A 19,051-nucleotide genomic window follows, 5' to 3' on the forward strand; every position below is an offset into this window, starting at 1 on the left:
TCCTGGAATAACAGCAAGCTCTGTGTTTACCTGTCTCAATTTCTCTTTCACAGAATTTTCAAATGACTACTAAACTGATCTAGCGAAAGATGATTTCTTCTTCAATAAAGCACTTTTCCTTTTCTCCCACACTCTCTTAATCCGTAATTTCATGCCAGCCTCATCTGTCCAACCCTTGGCATTTATGTGAATGACAACAGTTGGCAGCATTTAAGAAGGTTTTGGCATGTTTTGCACTTGATAATTGTTGGATTAAGTTTAGTACTGCCAGTACAGCATGAAATGACAACAGTGTAGTGCATTTTTTCGTGTCCACTTGTTTTTATAGTTCTTTTAGCACCTTTCATGGCGACAGTTCTGTTACTTGGCACATAAAATGTCAGAGGAGTTTTGTCCTTACTCGCTGTTTGGCTTGGTACCACACAGGTTTTCATTTGGTGTTAAATAATAAAGCGATTGAAAGATAATATTTCCTCTTCATACTCTTGTAGCATTTTCAGAGATGTTGTGGGTTTGGTTTTGACACTTCATAAATTAATAGCACCAACAAACTCCACCCTTAAAATCTGTTAAGTTCCACTGTAGCACTAGCTTACAAGCACGTATTCGAATCATTTTTGTATTCCAGTGCAATTTTGACGGTGTCCTTGAATCCCATTCAGTACGTCATCTTCTAGTTTTGGCCATTTTGTATTCAGTCCCGTATTTGCACATTTAGTCTTCATCATTTTTTTCAGTTCTTCTTTACTAGTCCTTCAATCATGAATGCCTTTTCTGTTGGTTGAGGGCCAAAATGCTACTCAGTTACTCTGTTTCCATGTTCTTCTGCACATGCTATTACTTTCAATTTATAGTCTGCATCATATGAATACCTTTTATTTTTTAAATTACAAAACTAGGTAGTAACAAAAATATTGTACTGTTACCAACACAAATCACATTCAGGTCCAGTTCATTGGCACTATAGACTGTAATGATGCGTTATAGGCTAGAGTGTGTTCTGGGTTTGTGATGGCAGGGCGCGAGGGAGAAAATGTTAGCAAGTTTGTGAATCCCTGCAACTCATGTTTGTTGTATCGGTGCATTGCTGCTGCCAGTTGACTCCAGTATTGTCAGATAAGGATAGGTTTTCTGTGTCATAAAATATAAGGCCATTCTTAAGACTGGAGTGAATTTTAAATCAAACACTGGACATTTTTATATTAATTTAGAGTATATGATCCACCTGAATTTTGGAGGCAATTATTCGAAGGAAAAAAGTGTCTCTTATATGGTACATGACAAAGAATGTAGATGTGGCTCAGTCCAGATTTAAATGATTTGTTTTGAATGTAGAAAACTCAAAATTCAGGCTGGCTCAGACAGTTTCTTACTAATAACATAAATATTGCAACTATCCATCTACACCCTCTGAGAAGTACTGGTAACACTCTGATTTTCATATACCTGTAGCCAATATCAATACTACTATTTTGCCAATAATGATGTTTTCTAATAACTTAGCTTTCAAGTATGTTCATTTTTATATTATTTCTTTGTTTTTCAGTTTGATGTTTGCAAAGTTATTGTCAAGACCCTAGTGAATGAGACAGGAACAGAAATTGAGGGTGTAAAGTAAAAGCCAGTGCTTGACTCTATTTTCAAATATTCCTTTAAAAAGAAAAAACCCAGCAGAATTGCCTCAATTTAATGCTTGTCCCACTGAAAAGATGAGTGAAATCAGTATTAGTGGTGTAGAGAAACAGCTGAAATTATTAAAATTGAACGAAGCTCCAGAGCCCAATTGAATCCCTATCAAACTGTGTACTGAGTTGGCCTCTCTTCTAACTATAATCTGTCATAGATCCCTCGAACAAAAAAATGTGCCCAGTAGTGGGAAGAAAGCACAGGTTACACCCGTCTACAAGAAAGGTATTAGACGTGATACACAAAACTACTGTTCAATATTATTTACATTGTCAAATCTGAACATATTCTGAACTCAAACATAGTGAGGGATCTTGAACAGAATGACCTGCTCCATGCCAACCAGCATTAATTCTGAAAACATCAATAATGTAAACCCCAAATCTCAGTTTTTGCACATGACATACTGAAAGCTTTGGATCAAGGCAGTCGGGTAGATACAGTATTTCTTGATTTCCAAAAGGCATTTGACTCAGTATCAACCTACGCCTGTTATCAAAAGTTCAATCATATGGTGTGTCAAGTGAAATTTGTGACTGGATTGAGGACCTTTTGTTAGGGAGGACACAGCATGTTATCTTGGATAGTGTGTCATCATCAGATGTAGAAGTGACTTCGAGCGTGCTTTAGGAAGTGTGTTGGAACCATTGCAGTTTATGTTGTATAATAATGACCTTGCTTGTCCCCGGGAGCTCCCCACACTTTGGTGGGTTCGTTCTTGCCTACCATGGGGCCCCAGTGTCTTTGCAGTGTCTTTTCCCTTCCATGCTGCATGTATATATCATCTTGCTGATTGTTTTCCCCTCCCTTGGGGAACATATCAGGGATGTTTTTTAGGAATGTGTTCTACATATTCAGTAGCCAACATCAGAACACTCTCTCCACTGCTTTTCGTTCCTTTTTCCTATCTTTGTTCCCCTTCTCCTATCCTTCCTCCACTTCAGCATTTGAGGTTCCTATTCTTCTTCTTCTTCTTCTTCTTCTTCTTCTTCCTCCCCCCCACCCCCCCACCCCCCGTGTGCTTCTGAAGGTGACTGGGTAATGCGTAATTCCCAGCCCTGGGTCAACAGGTAGGGTTTGCATGTATCCCCTGGTCCCCTGGTACAGGCCAGGTGCAGGGAGGGGTGATCCCCTGAGCTGGTGGCTTCCCAGACTGCCAATTGATCCTCAGTCATGTGTTCAGGAGATGTGACCTGAGGTGTGAAAAATCATGTAACGCGGGTGCAGCCCCCTCCGAGTGGGGACCCCCAGTTGGAAGGAGTGCTCACTGTTTATTATTCAGAAAGGTGTTGTAATTGCCAGCCCTGTGAAATGCTGCTCTCATTTATGCAATGGCTGTTTGCTTTTGAGACTACTTCTGATTCAAGCCCAACTGCTTGCAGCTTTGCTGAGGCCCATCCAATGTTGAATTCATCATGTGGTTGTATTTATGCTAGGCTGCTCGATGGTCTGACCGAGGCAGAAATCCAAGCATACCGCTCTGATTAGGATGTCATTACAGTCCATCGGGGCTCTCTCTCTCTCTCTCTCTCTCTCTCTCTCTCTCTCTCTCTCTCTCTCTCTCTCTCTCTCTCTCTCCCCCCCCCCCCCCTCGTCTCACTTTTGATAGAGTGGTGCTTCTGTCCAAGATCAAAACAGGTAATGAAGTTATCACAGTCCAAATGTACATTCCAAACCCTATGTGCTGTTACCAGTTTCAGCGTTACAACCACACTCGAATGTCCTGTACCCTGTCGCTTGCAAGTTGTTGGCTAGTCAGAAACACTGTGTTCTACCATTTGGCACTTACAGTACTGTCTTGCTACATCTCACTCCACAAAGGACATGGCCACACAGACATGTGACCTTAAATACAGCAGCACAGTTTAAAAATCGTCCAGTGTCATGGTAACATCCCCGTCTCCTCCTCCTCCTCCTCCTCCAGCTGTGCAACAAGCCATAAAACTTCTGCCTCACAATGTAAAGTCACCTGCTACACAACCGGCAGGCCAGAAGGAATACACCCATGGAGACTTTTATGTCCCTCCAGCCAACAGACACCTGACTACTGCCCTGCCAACCAGAAAGGCTCCAAGAAGTCAATCAAAGGCAAACAGTCTTCTTATTCACTAACTCAGAGATCCTGTTCAATGGTGTCACCACATGATACCCTCACCCAGCTGACCTCCATGTCGCCGGTGTGCGCAGCCAGCCGTTTTTCTGCCCTGGACTCCACAGATTGGCAGAGAGAGAATCCTGATGCCTCTGTAGATCTCATGGAGCAGGATCCTCGAACCTCTGCACCCTGTGGAAGTGAGTCTTTGAAGGCTGTTACTTGGCAGCTGCCGAGTGACACCACCTTGATTTTTTTCCCTCCTCCACTTTCCTCGTCATGGCTCTCCTTGAATGGAATGTCCGTGGCCTTCAATCTGACAAGGAGGAATTACAGCTGCTCTTTGGAATCGCAGCGTCCATTTGTTTTCTGCCTCCAGGAAACAAAATTGCATCCTCACAACCGCTTTGACCTCTTGCATTTCTTTCCGGTCTCCTTTGATCCTTTGACCATCTACATCTACATATCTACATCTACATACATACTCCACAATCCACCATACGGTGCGTGGCGGAGGGTACCTCGTACCACAACTAGCACCTTCTTTCCCTGTTCCACTCCCAAACAGAACGAGGGAAAAATGACTGCCTACATGCCTCTGTACGAGCCCTAATCTCTCTTATCTTATCTTTGTGGTCTTTCCGCAAAATGTAAGTTGGCTGCAGTAAAATTGTACTGCAGTCAGCCTAAAATGCTGGTTCTCTAAATTTCCTCAGTAGCGATTCATGAAAAGAACGCCTCCTTTTCTCTAGAGACTCCGACCCAAGTTACTGAAGCATTTCCGTAACTCTTGCGTGATGATCAAACCTACCAGTAACAAATCTAACAGCCCGCTTCTGAATTGCTTCTATGTCATCCCTCAATCCGACCTGATAAGGATCCCAAACTCTCGAGCAGTACTCAATAATAGGTCGTATTAGTGTTTAATAAGCAGCCTCCTTTACAGATGAACCACATCTTCCCAAAATTCTACCAATGAACCGAAGATGACTATCAGCCTTCCCCATAACTGCCATTACATGCTTGTCCCACTTCATATCGCTCTGCAATGTTACACCCAAATATTTAATCGACGTGACTGTGTCAAGCGCTACACTACTAATGGAGTATTCAAACATTACGGGATTCTTTTTTCTATTCATCTGCATTAATTTACATTTATCTATATTTAGAGTTAGTTGCCATTCTTTACACAAATCCTGTCCAAGTCATCTTGTATCTTCCTACAGTCACTCAACGACGACACCTTTCCGTACGCCACAGCATCATCAGCAAACAGCCGCACAGGGCTATCCACCCTATCCAAAAGATCATTTATGTAGATAGAAAACAGCAGCGGACCTACTACACTTCCCTGGGGCACTCAAGATGATACCCTCATCTCCGATGAACACTCCCCATCGAGGACAACATACTGGGTTCTATTACTTAAGAAGTCTTCGAGCCACTTACATATTTGGGAACCAATCCCATATGCTCGTACCTTAGAAGTCTGCAGTGGGGCACTGAGTCAAATGCTTTCCGGAAGTCAAGGAAAATGGCATCAGTCTGATACCCTTCATCCATGGTTCGCAAGATATCATGTGGAAAAAGGGTGAGTTGCGTTTCGCAGGAGCAATTCTTTCTAAAGCTGTGCTGATGCATGGACAGCAACTTCTCTGTCTCAAGGAAATTCATTATATTCGAACTGAGAATATGTTCGAGAATCCTGCAACAAACCGATGTTAAGGATGAAACTTCCTGGCAGATTAAAACTGTGTGCCCGACCGAGACTCGAACTCGGGACCTTTGCCTTTCGCGGGCAAGCGCTCTACCATCTGAGCTACCGAAGCACGACTCACGCCCGGTCTCACAGCTTTACTTCTGCCAGTATCTCGTCTCCTACCTTCCAAACTTACCAGAAGCTCTCCTGCGCAGGAGAGCTTCTGTTAAGTTTGGAAGGTAGGAGACGAGATACTGGCAGAAGTAAAGCTGTGAGACCGGGCGTGAGTCGTGCTTCGGTAGCTCAGATGGTAGAGCGCTTGCCCGCGAAAGGCAAAGGTCCCGAGTTCGAGTCTCGGTCGGGCACACAGTTTTAATCTGCCAGGAAGTTTCATATCAGCGCACACTCCGCTGCAGAGTGAAAATCTCATTCTGGATGTTAAGGATATTGGTCTGTAATTTTGGGGATCCGTCCTTCTACCCTTCTTATATACATGTGTCACCTGCACTTTTTTCCAGTCGCTCGGGACTTTACGTTGGGCAAGAGATTAGCGATAAATGCTAGCTAAGTAAGGAGCCATTGCAGTAGAGTACTCTTTGTAATACCGAATTGGAATCCCATGAGGACTTGGCGATTTATTTATTTTCAACCCATTCAGCTGCTTCACAACCCCAGAGATGTCTATCACTATGTCCTCCATACGGGAATCTGTAAGAGACTCAAACGGCGGTATGTTTGTACAATCCTCCTGCGTGAAAGATTTCTCAAATGCTAAATTTAAAATTTCAGCTTTCGTTTTGCTGTCTTCCGTTGCCACGCCAGACTGATCAGTGAGTGACTGGATGGAAGCCTTCAACCCGCTTACCGATTTTACGTAAGGCCAGAATTTTCTTGGGTTTTCAGCAAGATCTTTTTACAGCAGCACGAATCTCTACTAACTTATGCCTGTCCTCATTCTCCCGATCTTTCTTGTCCACAAGTGCAACTGCCTTTGCTTCCTGAGCATTCTCCAAATTGTGCTGTTAACCCACGGTGGGTCTTTTCTGTCCGTACCCCACTTTTTCGGCACATACTTCTCCAATGCGTGATTTACAATGTGTTTAAAATTTGCCCATAATTCTTCCACATCCTTCGTACCAGAAGTAAATGAAGTCGATTCATTTACTAAGTGGGATGCTAACAACTGCTTATGTGCTCTTTCGAGTAAGAATACTCTCCTAGCCTTCTTGACCGACTTTTTAACTTTAGTAACCATAGTCGTAACGACAACATCATGATCACTAATCCCTGTCCCAACACTGACACTGTCAATGAGGTTTGGTCTGTTCGTGGCTACCAGATCTAAAATATTTCCATTACGCATTGGCTGTCAATTTAGCTGCTCAAGACAGTTTTCGGATAATGTGTTCAAATGTAATTCACATGATGGCTTGTCTATACCACCTGTAATGAATCCATAGACATCCCAGCCTATACTAGGTAGGTTGAAGTTGCCTCCGACTAATATAGCATGATCCGGGTACTTCTGCGATACAGAGTGTAGACTACCTTTGAATGATTCTAGAATTGTCACGGTGGAACCTGGTGGTCGGTAATAACACCCAACAATTAACCTTATTAATCCTAGCCCTGTTAAACGTGTCCAGATAACTTCACAATCACACTCTACTTCGACCTCAGTAGACACAATATTTTTGTCAACTGCAATGAGGACACCACCTCCTACGGTGTATCTTGGTCCTGTTTCTCTTCTGTTCGTTGAAACTATGAATTTCCTGAGGCTCATGGTCGACAGGAAACTTTCTTGGTCCTCCCAAGTGTCTTACTTGGCTGCCCACTGTACTCAGTCCCTCAGTATCCTACGTGTCCTCAGCGGTACTTCCTGGGGAGTGGATCGGACCACCTTCCTCCATTTGTACCAGTCCCTTGTCTGTTAGAAACCAGACAATGGGTGCTTTGTTTATGCACCTGCATGTCCATCCGTCTTACGCTGTCACAATACTGTCCACCATCGAGTATCTGTTTGGCCACTGTTGCCTTTTACAGTAGCCTGGTTGAGTGTATGTAGAATGTGTCAAACTACTGCTGCCATACCGCCGTGATTTTCTCCTCAAGAGATATGCATGCCATTTGTCATGCCTGGCCACACATCCTATGCCTCCTTCTTCAGTGACTCCTTTGATCACCAGTACGGGGCATGCCCCTCTTCTCTGTTACCTCCTGGAGTTCACTTTTGGCTATTGCTCGGGTAGCTTAACTTCACGCTACCTGCCACTTTCCAAGTGGGTGTGAACTCTTCGTCACCTTGGCTTCGTGCGGTGGCCTGTGTTCGCCCTGGCCTTCATTTGCTTCCTAAGGACACTACTCCATCCTTGTCCTATCACCTTCAGTTACACGACGTTTTTGTGTACACTGATGGCTTCAGACTGACCGTGGTATCGGGTGTGCCTTTGTCATTGGTACTGACAATTTTCTGTTTGGCTTCCGAAACACTGCTCAGTATTTACAGTGGAGCTCTTCGCGCTGTATCAGGCCACGCAGTACGTCCGGCGACACAGGCTTTTCAATTGTGTCATCTGCTCTGACACTCTCAGTGCTCTTCAGAGCCTGTGTGTACTGACACTGTCCATCCTTTAGTGCAATGGATCCAGGAAAGATTTCACTTGCTCACTCTTGATGGAGCCATTGTGATCTTTATGTGGCTCCCTGGTCATGTCGGTCTGACGGGAAACAAAGATGCTGATGCTGATGTTGCTGCTGCCAAGGCTGCAGTCCTCGTACCTCGGCCCACTAGTTCTTCCATTCCCTCAAATGAGCCCTCTTGTCATGAGATCATTTTAGCTAGGTTGCATACTGGGCACTGTCTTTTTAGCCATTGCCATTTGTTAAGTGGTGATCCCCCACGACTTTGTGCTCATTGTCCTCCATCTTTGATGGTTTGTTATTTCCTGACAGAGTGCCCTTTTTTTAACCACTTACCTCCTGTTTTATGTTTGTCGTCTGAGTTACCAGCCATTTTAGTGAATGATGCGCAGGCTGTTGACCATATTTTACTTTTTATATGCCATATCAATATGGCGAAGGACATTTAATTTTTATTTCAGGACCTCTGTTGTCACTATAACATATTTTATGGACCTTTCTCCAAGTCCCTGCTGTTAGCTGTCTTTCCTTCTATCGATTGGGCTTAACATGTAATCTCCTTTAACTCCTTTGTTGTCTTTGTGTTCTATGTTCCTGACATGGGCGCGTATGACCCTAGTTGTTTATGCATGCTGCAACAAAACAAAAACAATAATGACCTTGACATTATTAATACTAACCTCAGTCTTTTTTCAGATGATGCAGTTACCTATAATGTAGTAGTCTGAAAGAAGTTGCTAAATATTCAATCAGATCTTGATAAGATTTCAAAGTGGTGCAAAGATTGGCAACTTGCTTCAAATGTCCATAAATGTAAAGTTGTTCCCTTCACAAAATGAAAGAAACGTAGTATCGTATGACTATAATATCAATGAGTCTCAGTTAGAAAAGGCCCAAGTCATACTACACTTTGTAGGGATATGAAATTGAATGACGAAATAGGCTCAGTTGTGGGTAAAGCAGGTGGTAGACTTCGGTTTATTGGTAGAATACTGGGGAAGAGGAGATTGCTTCCAAATTACTCGTGCAACCCATTCTTGAATATTCCTCAAGTGTGTGGGACCTGAGGACTAGATTAGAATAATTACATTCTTGCCTCACTGTTCATATGAATGGAACAAGAAGAAACCCTAATAACTTGTACAATGGGATGCACCCTCTACCATGCACTTTGCAGTGGTTTACATAGTATGGACATGGATGTAGACTGTTAGCTTGTACTTATTGATATCACATGTCATATTTATTGGTATCACATAATATTTATTGACATCACTCATCATGCTTACTTAAATTATTTGAAAAAAAAGTTAAATTTAGTAAATTAAAGAACAATAACTGTGCAGCCAAACACTGAAAGTTTCTCAAAAGAAATCATTGTCATAACTGTAGAGCTTTCTACTGAGAGATTATGCCACTATAAACCCTCCCTTATCTATTTCTTATTATAGTGTTCACTATAGTTTACAGCAATCAGACGAGTGAACGGGGTTCATTACATCAGTTACACAGGCAGTTATTAAATCGAACTGTGGGCCTAAACCAGTGGTCAGCAATGTCATTTGTCAAAAAGAGCAAAATTCCAGTAGTAAGTGATTAAAAAATTTTCTTAGAGCCACACTTTTTTTCTAAAACCATGCTTTTAGGAGTCCGCTAATAGTACTAACAGCAAATAAATATAGAGATCACAATTAATGATGATGCTATTTATTGTCAAATAAAATGCAATAGAAAATATATGACAATGCATATTTCACGCAAACAGTGGCCTTTCATTTCTGTGGAAATTTTGACATGGTCCGCTTTGTTTGTTTGTTCATTTGTCAAAAAGAGCAAAATTCCAGTAGTAAGTGATTAAAAAATTTTCTTAGAGCCACACTTATTTTCTAAAACCATGCTTTTAGGAGTCCGCTAATAGTACTAACAGCAAATAAATATAGAGATCACAATTAATGATGCTATTTATTGTCAAATAAAATGCAATAGAAAATATATGGCAATGCATATTTCACGCAAACAGTGGCCTTTCATTTCTGTGGAAATTTTGACATGGTCCGCTTTGTTTGTGAAATATGCATCACTCATCATGCTTACTTAAATTATTTGAAAAAAAAAAAAAAAGTTAAATTTAATAAATTAAAGAGCAATAACTGCGCAGCCAAACACTGAAAGTTTCTCAAAAGAAATCATTGTCATAACTGTAGAGCTTTCTACTGAGAGATTATGCCACTTATAAACTCTCCCCTATCTATTTCTGGTTATAGTGTTCACTATAGTTTACAGGAAGTTTATAGTTTACTTCAGGAAGGATTCCAGAGTCTTGTCAATAAGGCTATTTCTCAGTTTACTTTTTATGAGGTTCGTGCTTGAAAAAGGTTGTTGACATGTATATGTGGAACTGAAAAATGAGAGAACAACAAATGCTAGTTGCTTCTAACTGATGCAGTGAGTCTGGAATAGGTGTTAGAAATTACCATGTCTGCCTTCTCTGGGTCTTTTGAACCAGACCGTTTGTGCTGTGAACTAAGGTCGCTATTTTTTTTCTCTCTAATTGTTCCAAAACAGCATTAAGCAGCTCAGATTTGGAGCTCCATAATTCCTCGTTTTTTAGCTGTAGCAATTGCATTTCAAAAGTGACAGTTTCAATATCAATGGGGGGAATTTTGTTTTGTTGTTTTAGCACTGAGTGGCTAATGACACTTTGCTGTTCCTGAACTCCTGAAACCTCTGCAGGAAAGCTTTTCTCATGTTTAAAATTATTCTTGTGTAAAAGGAAATGTCAGTTAGCAAGTTATTTTCCTGCCAATATTTCAGCAGACTTGGGAAATGAATTAACATTCCTCTCTCCAAATCTTGTGCCAAAAGAAACAATATATTTTCAAATAAAGTTATGTCTTCTAACATTGAAAAGGCTGTTTTTCCATTCCCTTGTAGTTTACAATTCAGCTCATGTAGATGGGCTGTAACGTCTACCAAAAAACAGAGTTTTTGGATCCAATGCCCTTATATTAATTCAGGATATTCATTTCCCTTTTGTAGGAGAAATGCTTTAATTTCTGATAAGAAGGAAGTGAAAAGCTGTAGAATGTATCCTCTTGTAAGCCAATGTACCTCGTTATAAAGTAGAAGATCAGCATATTCACTCTCCATTTTAATCAAACATTCCTTAAATTGCCGATGATAAAGAGTTTTAGCCATTATTGTGTAGACCATCTTAATGCCTAGGTCCATCACACTTTCAGTTTCTTCAGGGAATGTGCGGGCACAGAGTGCTTCTTGATGACTGATGCAACAATCAACAAGTACATTTTGGCTAATTTTTTCCGTGAAAAGAGAAGCAAATCCCTTTCTCAATCCTGTCATACTTTTTGCCCAGTCTGTTGCAGCTGAAAAAATTTTATCAATTGGAATATGGTATGTGTTCAAGCATTCAGTGACACTATTTGGTCCCTGGCTTACTGGTACTTGGCACGTGAATATAAAATGTGGAGTGCTGACCACTGAACTCCCTACCACGTAGTAACTGACTCACCGCAATCTTACACTAGTTGCACACGACAGGTAGAGTGTCATTATAATTTTGTTTTGCTTGTCAAGATATATTATCCAGCTTGCAAACACATGCATTGTTAATGCGCAGCTGGAGAGTTTTATATCATGCTCTGTAGTAGGGAAGACAGTGGCTGCATGAATCTTTGACAAAAAGTTGTTACATGGGAGACTGTCATCTTTTGTGTTTACTAAGTATAAGAGATTTTTATGAAAAAAGTGATCATTGTGCTTGGATAAATTTGAATACCGTAAAAGGGAGCTAGCTTTCTGGAACATCTTAGAAGCCTTTCCTCAATTAAAAACATTAAATAATTTTAATATATCCAAAAGACTCACAAAATGATCCCAGAGCAGTCAGTGTCAAGAGATAAGAAGTAAATTTTATGTACTACTCCTGAGGATGCATATCTTTGATACTGCAGTAGTTAAAAATAAATTAAAAAAAAAAAATAAAAACAGGGTCCAGTGGGTAATTCTAATTCGAATCATGTGACATTTTACCTACATGTAGCACCTAAAATATGAGTCGTATTCAAAAACAAAACTAAAAACTCAAAAAGTTATATAGCTTACTAAATTGATAGCAGATATACCTGTTAGATTCACAGCTAGTTGGAAGATACAAGAAGTTTAATACATTGTGTAGATATTTTCGTCAATCACACTCTTTTTCTCTGACCCGTCTGGCTCCTACCACTACACTCTTTGATAATCTTCTGTCAAAGAGACACTTAAAATCACTGCAGTGCAAAAGTAACCAACACTCTGCATAAGCACATCTATAACATCAGTTTGAACCTCATCATGGTCGTAAAGTTTGGCAGGAACTGTAGTCGGAGATGATTCGTCAAAGAGCCACATTGAAGTCGCCAAAGAGCTGCGTGTGGCTCATCAGCCATGGTTTGCCAACCACTGGCCTCAACCAACCTTTGCACTGCATTTTTTTGTGTATAGGGAAACTATACTTAATGAATAAGTGTTTTGAAATAACTCACTCAAATACCATTTTGTTTCCCACTTGCAACAAGTTTGTGTTCACTCATCAGTCTCAATCCAACACTCAATCTGCTTAGTCATGTTAGTCACCTCCTTCACCCCCCCCCCTCTCCCCCCTGCCCCACCTCCCCTTTACCCAACTATTTCACAGTACACATTTTTCAGCAGTTTAGTTATTTCACCCAAAATTGTTCAAGAATTCTTCCAAATTTCAACACAACTGCCATGTACTTCTAATGGCTGCCACACGCACATCACTCCATGATCTTCAGACAGCTCAGAACTTGCAATTATACACATTTGCTTCACAAAATTTCTTTCCATGAATATTCAGTCATGAACACTATTTAGATACTTCCCTTTACCACACTGCCCCTCGTATTTCAAAATTAACTTCTGTCCACATTTCTGGGCTGCAGCCTGACTGTCGTCCTCAACCACTAACCACCGACTGACTCACTCCGATGCCTCAGAAGCACATGCAGCCCATCTAGGATTTCCCGACCATTGGCATGTAACTGGCTTCCAGAACGTTCTAGATAATTAGCGATATCACAGCCATTGTAAATGAGCTGCTAATATCGACCTTTAGTAATCGTGTAGACAGCATTTACACAATGGTTCGTTTGCCCATGTCAACTGTTACACTGACACCACTGTTGTTGGATGGCCACTTCTGCCCCTAGAATTGTGTATGCAGGAGGCTGTGGGGTTGATACTTCCAGTACCAAATCCAATCAAGAACACTGACTCAACAAAACATTATTTATTATTCACTGTTTCACAGTGCCATTCGAATGAAGTTAGAGTGCATGCAAAATAATGTGGGTGGCAGATGTGCAATTGGCAGGGCACACATGGAGAGAGCAATACTGGTAGGGTTGCAGGCAGGCAGGTGGTGCTGTAGGGGAAATACCAAGCACTGGAGGGGAAGTGTCCTTCTAAACTGAAGCCTATGCTAATTTTTTTTATTTATTTATATTTTTATTTTATTTATTTATTTTGTAAATATTAAAAAGAATGCCACTGAAAATGCAGCAAAAGCAGCAATTTATTTTCACCTGACTTTTGTCTTAAAATTTGCTTCTTTTGCCAAAACACAGTGGAGGTGATGCAATGTCAGCTCATTAAATGTTGTGGAGACACAGTTGCAAGATAATTCTGAAATAGCTGTTTATTAAGTGAGGAACTGAGGAAAAGTAAGATCAATAGCTTATGAAAAAGCACATCCTCAGTACAAAAATACACATGAAATATCTTAACTTATGTTGTTCCAAAACCCACAGCATCTCTCTTTTCACCAGTTATTGATGGTCCTTAAAAATTACATCTTTTCATCAAAAAAGTCTGTAGTTAGTGGAATAGCACAGTAGATAATGAAGTGTTGCATAATGACCATATGGCAAAATACTCCGCTTTTAAAGTGCTATCATTTGCCAAAATCTCACTTTGATATCTCAAATCTTTAATGAAAAATGTGAAATGTCGTGGATATTTCATTCTGTCTTTATTGCTGGCGCACGTGATTGCAAATGAGCGTGCTACATCAGATAGATTTTCTTGAGATTCATGGCAGATAGAGACCTCCACCCAAGTCAAAAGAAAACTTCAGTATGTTAGTTGAATTTCATATGCAGCAACATATTATGTAATATGCACCAAATGCAAAATCATAAAGATGTGTATTTTCCATTGCAAACATTTTCAAAATTCTCGCAGTGTCTTACTTAAATGCAAAAACTCCACTAACCATGACCATTTATGAAGTGAAGAGCACATCATCATGAAGCTGATATATAATGCTATAAGTAATGCAAATTTTTTTACCCAGTAGTGTCTGTGAAACTGTTCGAGAAAGATTCAGGGCAGGTGCCTTCATTCTTTCATCGCAGCACGTCACCAACCAGTTGAAAGCAGGTAAATGGTGTCAGCCTTCCCTTCTGAACAAACGAATGAATTGACTCAGTGCCTTGGATGAAAATTAGTCACTGCACATCTGGCACCATACCCTGCATGAACTTTACTGTTAGAATTGGCCGGTGGGTGGTGGCAGCAGCACGTACGTGAGGTCTGTTCAAAAAATTCCAGAGCTTTGTCCACAAAATTATTCTACATCTAATTTTTACTTATTATGAATGTTCTCCTTCAAAATGCTCTCCTCCACAATTGATACTCTGCTCCCAATGCCATTTCCACTTCTGGAAGCAGTCTTGGTATGCCTCTTTTTTGGATTGTGCGAAGCACTGTCTGCAAATTTTCTTTTATCTTGTCTATTGTTGCAAATCTTCATCCTTTCAATGGGGTTTTCAACTTTGGTAATAATAAAATGTCTGCAGTGGCCAAGTCTGGAGAGTACAGAGGATGAGGCAGCACAGTGATAGCAATAGTCACAGACCAACAGGAATGAATGTGTGGGTGCATTATTGTATGCAAGAGCCATGAATTGTCTCACCACATTTCAAGCCGTTTCCTTCTCATATTTTCTCACAGGTGTCGCAACATTTCCCGGTAGTACCATTGAGTAACAGTTTGTCCCTGTGAGACAAATTCATAATCCTTCAAAGTCAAAGAAAACTATCAACATGACTTTGACATTTGATCTGACCTGACGAGCTTTCCTTGGTCTTGAAAACCTTTCATGACCCATTGTGAAGACTGAACCTCAAGCCATTTGCAAAATGTGATGAACCATTCATAACACTAAGTATGGCTTAAGCACTCATCACTATAGGTTTCCTGCATCATTTTGTCTCTCTCTGTAAAGGTTCTCTTGAGTTTCAAGCAACATTTAATGCAGACATGTTACTGCTCTAACACCGCCATCTCGAAATTTGCAAACTGTGCAACACAATGTTCTATCCTACAGCACTGAACAATAAGTAACAGACATACAACAATGAAACTTTCAACAGTTACACATTAAGCACAGGTGTTTGCAGGAATGCAAACCACATTTCAGTCCAACACACCATTAACATGAAATTATGAATGTTCCAGAATTTTTTTAACAGACCTCATATACTTGCCATGGCTGGGTGTCTGGGTGTGTTAGTAGGATCTAGTTTCCAGTCATGTAGCCAACAGTGTAAACTTGATTTACAATACAGCATGTAGCAACACAGCCCACCGGTTTGGTAGACCATTGCATTGCAGAATGCTATACCATCATGCTGGCGCTGTCTGACTGCAAAGTTACACAAGTGGCTGCTGTGGTCTCCCCGAGACTGATACCACAACACTGTAGTGTGGAAATAGCTGTTCAGAATCTGCATTGCAACATGCGACCAAAACTGCCTTCAGTGCAAAAGCAGAAAATTGTTGGTCATCAGTTTTTGACGAAGCCCATTTTTCTTGCTGGCATGGAAAGTTGATTTTCTACCAAATTTGGAAAGGATTTATTTGTATTCCTTCAGAATATGCACACTGCAGAGACATGCCATTTGAGGTTTACATACAATATTTTGACATGTCACCTTTGACAGAGACTGTCGTCATTGTCAGGTTGAAAGAAAGTACCTTGAACTGTGAACATAGACTTGCAGTAATCTGTCGCCATAATAGTTGGCAGCATAGTTCGAAGGTGCAAGTATCTGTCTTTTTAATTTTTTTCACATTTGCTTGACGGATTTGCCTCATCACGTTTTTCTCATCACGTTTTTTTGGGCTCACCAGTTTAATCACTGAAAATTCTTTTTCCCCCTTACAATAAATCTGTCAACAAGCCCTTTTAAGTGGACATCACATTTCCCAACACTTTTGCACAACCATTTTTACCAAAAATGATCCAGTGTGGGAGATCTCTGGTTTGGTGCACCAGTCAAACATCATATTTTTGTTGTGCACAAATTCAAAAATGAAAACCTTCAAATATGACACTTTAGTGTTACGAACATGTAAATAACAATATATAATGCAATTGCAACACACGGTGTGTGTGATGCTACGCAAATCTATTTCTGGGAACATGACAGAACACTGAGACTGGTTATTTCCTTATTTGTTAAATATTTGTATTGACTGTTATGTGAAATGTGGTTTATGGCAACAGCTTTATCAGAAGCGTGGCCAGAGGTCTGTGTTTGGTTGAGAATTGGTGAAGCCACACAGTTTTATCTGCCCAAAAATTTGTAAAGCATGCTTTGTCAAAATATTAAGTAAATTTCCCTTCCTGTTGTTTTGCTTAACTGTCCCTACTTGTATATGTATGTCATGCTATTATTTACAGTGTAATTTATCTGTGCAGCCAGTTATCATTGATTTCTGTGTGAGGATCAGATTTCTTCAAACAGTTTCACTGTAGCTACTACTGTATTGGATCTATCTGCCATAGAAAATGTGCTTATGAAACCATGATTTGTTGTGTTTTTGTAACAAGTACTTACAATTTTTTTCTCTCTTTTTTAGGTGAAGCTGGGGACATAAGCAGTGTGACGTGCATAAATTATTGAATTCCGTGTGAAATGATGAACATTTGTAATATAGTTTGTTAAAAATTTTGTTGTTTGTTGTCTCATTTGTTTGTTGTAAATGTGAAGTGATTCTCACAGTGTGGCTGCAATTACAGAGGAATTTGTTATGTCGCTTAAATTAAGTCTACCTCATAGGCAGCAAATGAATGCTTGATATTATGTTGCTTGATATTATGTAGACCAATTTTTCACATGATTCCTGTGTATTTTTTTTTATTACTCGGATGAACAAAACAGCTGCAGAACTAGAGTTACACGTGTTCGTGTACTGTCACTGCGAGTTCAGGTGCGGCTTGAAAATTGTAATGTTCTGGATGGAAAGACATGCATAGTAGTTGGTGAGAATAGGTATCATTAGAGATAAATTTTATGATATTATTTTGAATCTTCACTGGCTACTGATGAGATTCAAAAGTGTTTTTTGCTCATCAATAAATACATAAAACTGGACTATATCATGGTGTAGTTGTGTGGGATATAGGTTGTGTATTAAATGAAAACCTTACCAAACAAAAATACTATAGTGCTTACAATCTTAAAAGAAATACCATTCCATTCTCAGTGTGCCAGCACAGATGACAAAGTTTAAAAAATTTTCATTTGAAGCATGCAAACCAGCTCCACTCATAACAACTTCATCCTTTTTAATACATGCTGGAGAGAATTTTATGCATTGGTTATTACTCAAAAGAGGCAGTACCACTGTGTGAAAAAGAAATGTGCTTCATTTCACCATTGACGAATAACTCAGTTTATTGTGACCCATCACTAGTAGCATGTAGAGTGTAAGTAAAATGAATCTCTTTCCCTCCCCCTCTCTCCCGGAGAGGGGGGGTGGGGGGTGGGGGAGCAGAAGTAGCGCATGCATGTAAAAGTAAATCAATATGCAAGTTCGTCCTGGTGCATATACTGTCTTATATAACTACATAAATAGACAACTTGATGCAAACAAGCATAAGCTGTTCTGTTGCTTTAAGAAAAGTTTCCTCTGATGTGACAGATTCACAAATTGCTTCTTCAGTAGTTTGGCAAGGTGTGAGGCACCTTCAGACAGTAATAAATGAACACTAAGCAATACCCTTTTGTATTTAATTTATATATTATTGCTGTAACAGCACAAGATAAACGTTTCTCCCTTTGTGTAATATTGGATCTACATATTTGTAGTATGTATATTATAGTTTTGCTTTTTAGTATATTTATCCCATCAAAGTTTGAGAATTTAAATCTCTTGTCATTTAGCAGCAGTCTCTCAACTGAGTGGAGCAGAAATCGTGAGTTCTTATGTGTTGCATTCAGAAATATTCACTAAGCTGAAACACACTTGTGTTTTGTAACATTTGCGGTGTAATAAAGGTTGGTCGGAAGGGGAGGGGGGGGGGGGGGGGGGTGGTATCAATGGAGAGAAATGAACTGTTTGGCTGCAGCTCATTGCCAGTAAAAGTGCAAGCAACAGTGACTTAGCTTATCGTAAATATTCTCTTGTACCAAACAATAGCACACAATAAAAGTAAGTTAAATCTCATAAATTAATCTAAGTATGATTAGATTCAATCATATTGTGCCAAACTTAGTTTTAAGATCAGACAGTTTTCAAAATATCTTCTTTTAGCTGGTATGTCAGCTGCTCTTCCTTGCTTCGTGTGTTACAACTAGTACATAGCAGCACTTTGAAATTAGTGGGACCAACTGAACTTTTTGTGGAGACGGTCAGAGTTCACTGAGATGAATACACGTGACATATTTTGTGGACATTCAGTGTTCAGTATTTAGTGTACATTATTTTAATGCTGAAGTAAATTATAAAACCCACAAGGTCTTGAATCTTGTGTTTTAGTGTGGAAAGTGCAGGAGCTCATTGTATTGCAGGTAGCCCACAAGCAGTTAGATAGTACTGAAGGGTAAAAAAGT

General features: G+C 40.1%; 1 protein-coding gene across 2 annotated transcripts in view; it reads left to right on the forward strand.

Moving 5' to 3' along the window:
* The window catches only part of LOC126183382 (pyruvate dehydrogenase E1 component subunit beta, mitochondrial), a 97,030-nt gene extending 79,435 nt beyond the window's left edge, over nucleotides 1-17,595 (forward strand). Inside the window, exons 9-10 of one of the 2 annotated variants that reach the window (XR_007536727.1) lie at nucleotides 6,270-6,354; nucleotides 17,076-17,595. The gene's annotated coding sequence lies outside the window, so the exon portion shown is untranslated. The remainder of the gene's footprint in view (nucleotides 1-6,269; nucleotides 6,355-17,075) is intronic. The other variant, XM_049925314.1, reaches the window with a different exon arrangement.
* Nucleotides 17,596-19,051: the final 1,456 nt, after the last annotated feature.

The sequence above is a fragment of the Schistocerca cancellata genome, chromosome 4 (assembly GCF_023864275.1).
Source record: "Schistocerca cancellata isolate TAMUIC-IGC-003103 chromosome 4, iqSchCanc2.1, whole genome shotgun sequence".
In the NCBI taxonomy this organism is placed as follows: Eukaryota; Metazoa; Arthropoda; class Insecta; order Orthoptera; family Acrididae; genus Schistocerca; species Schistocerca cancellata.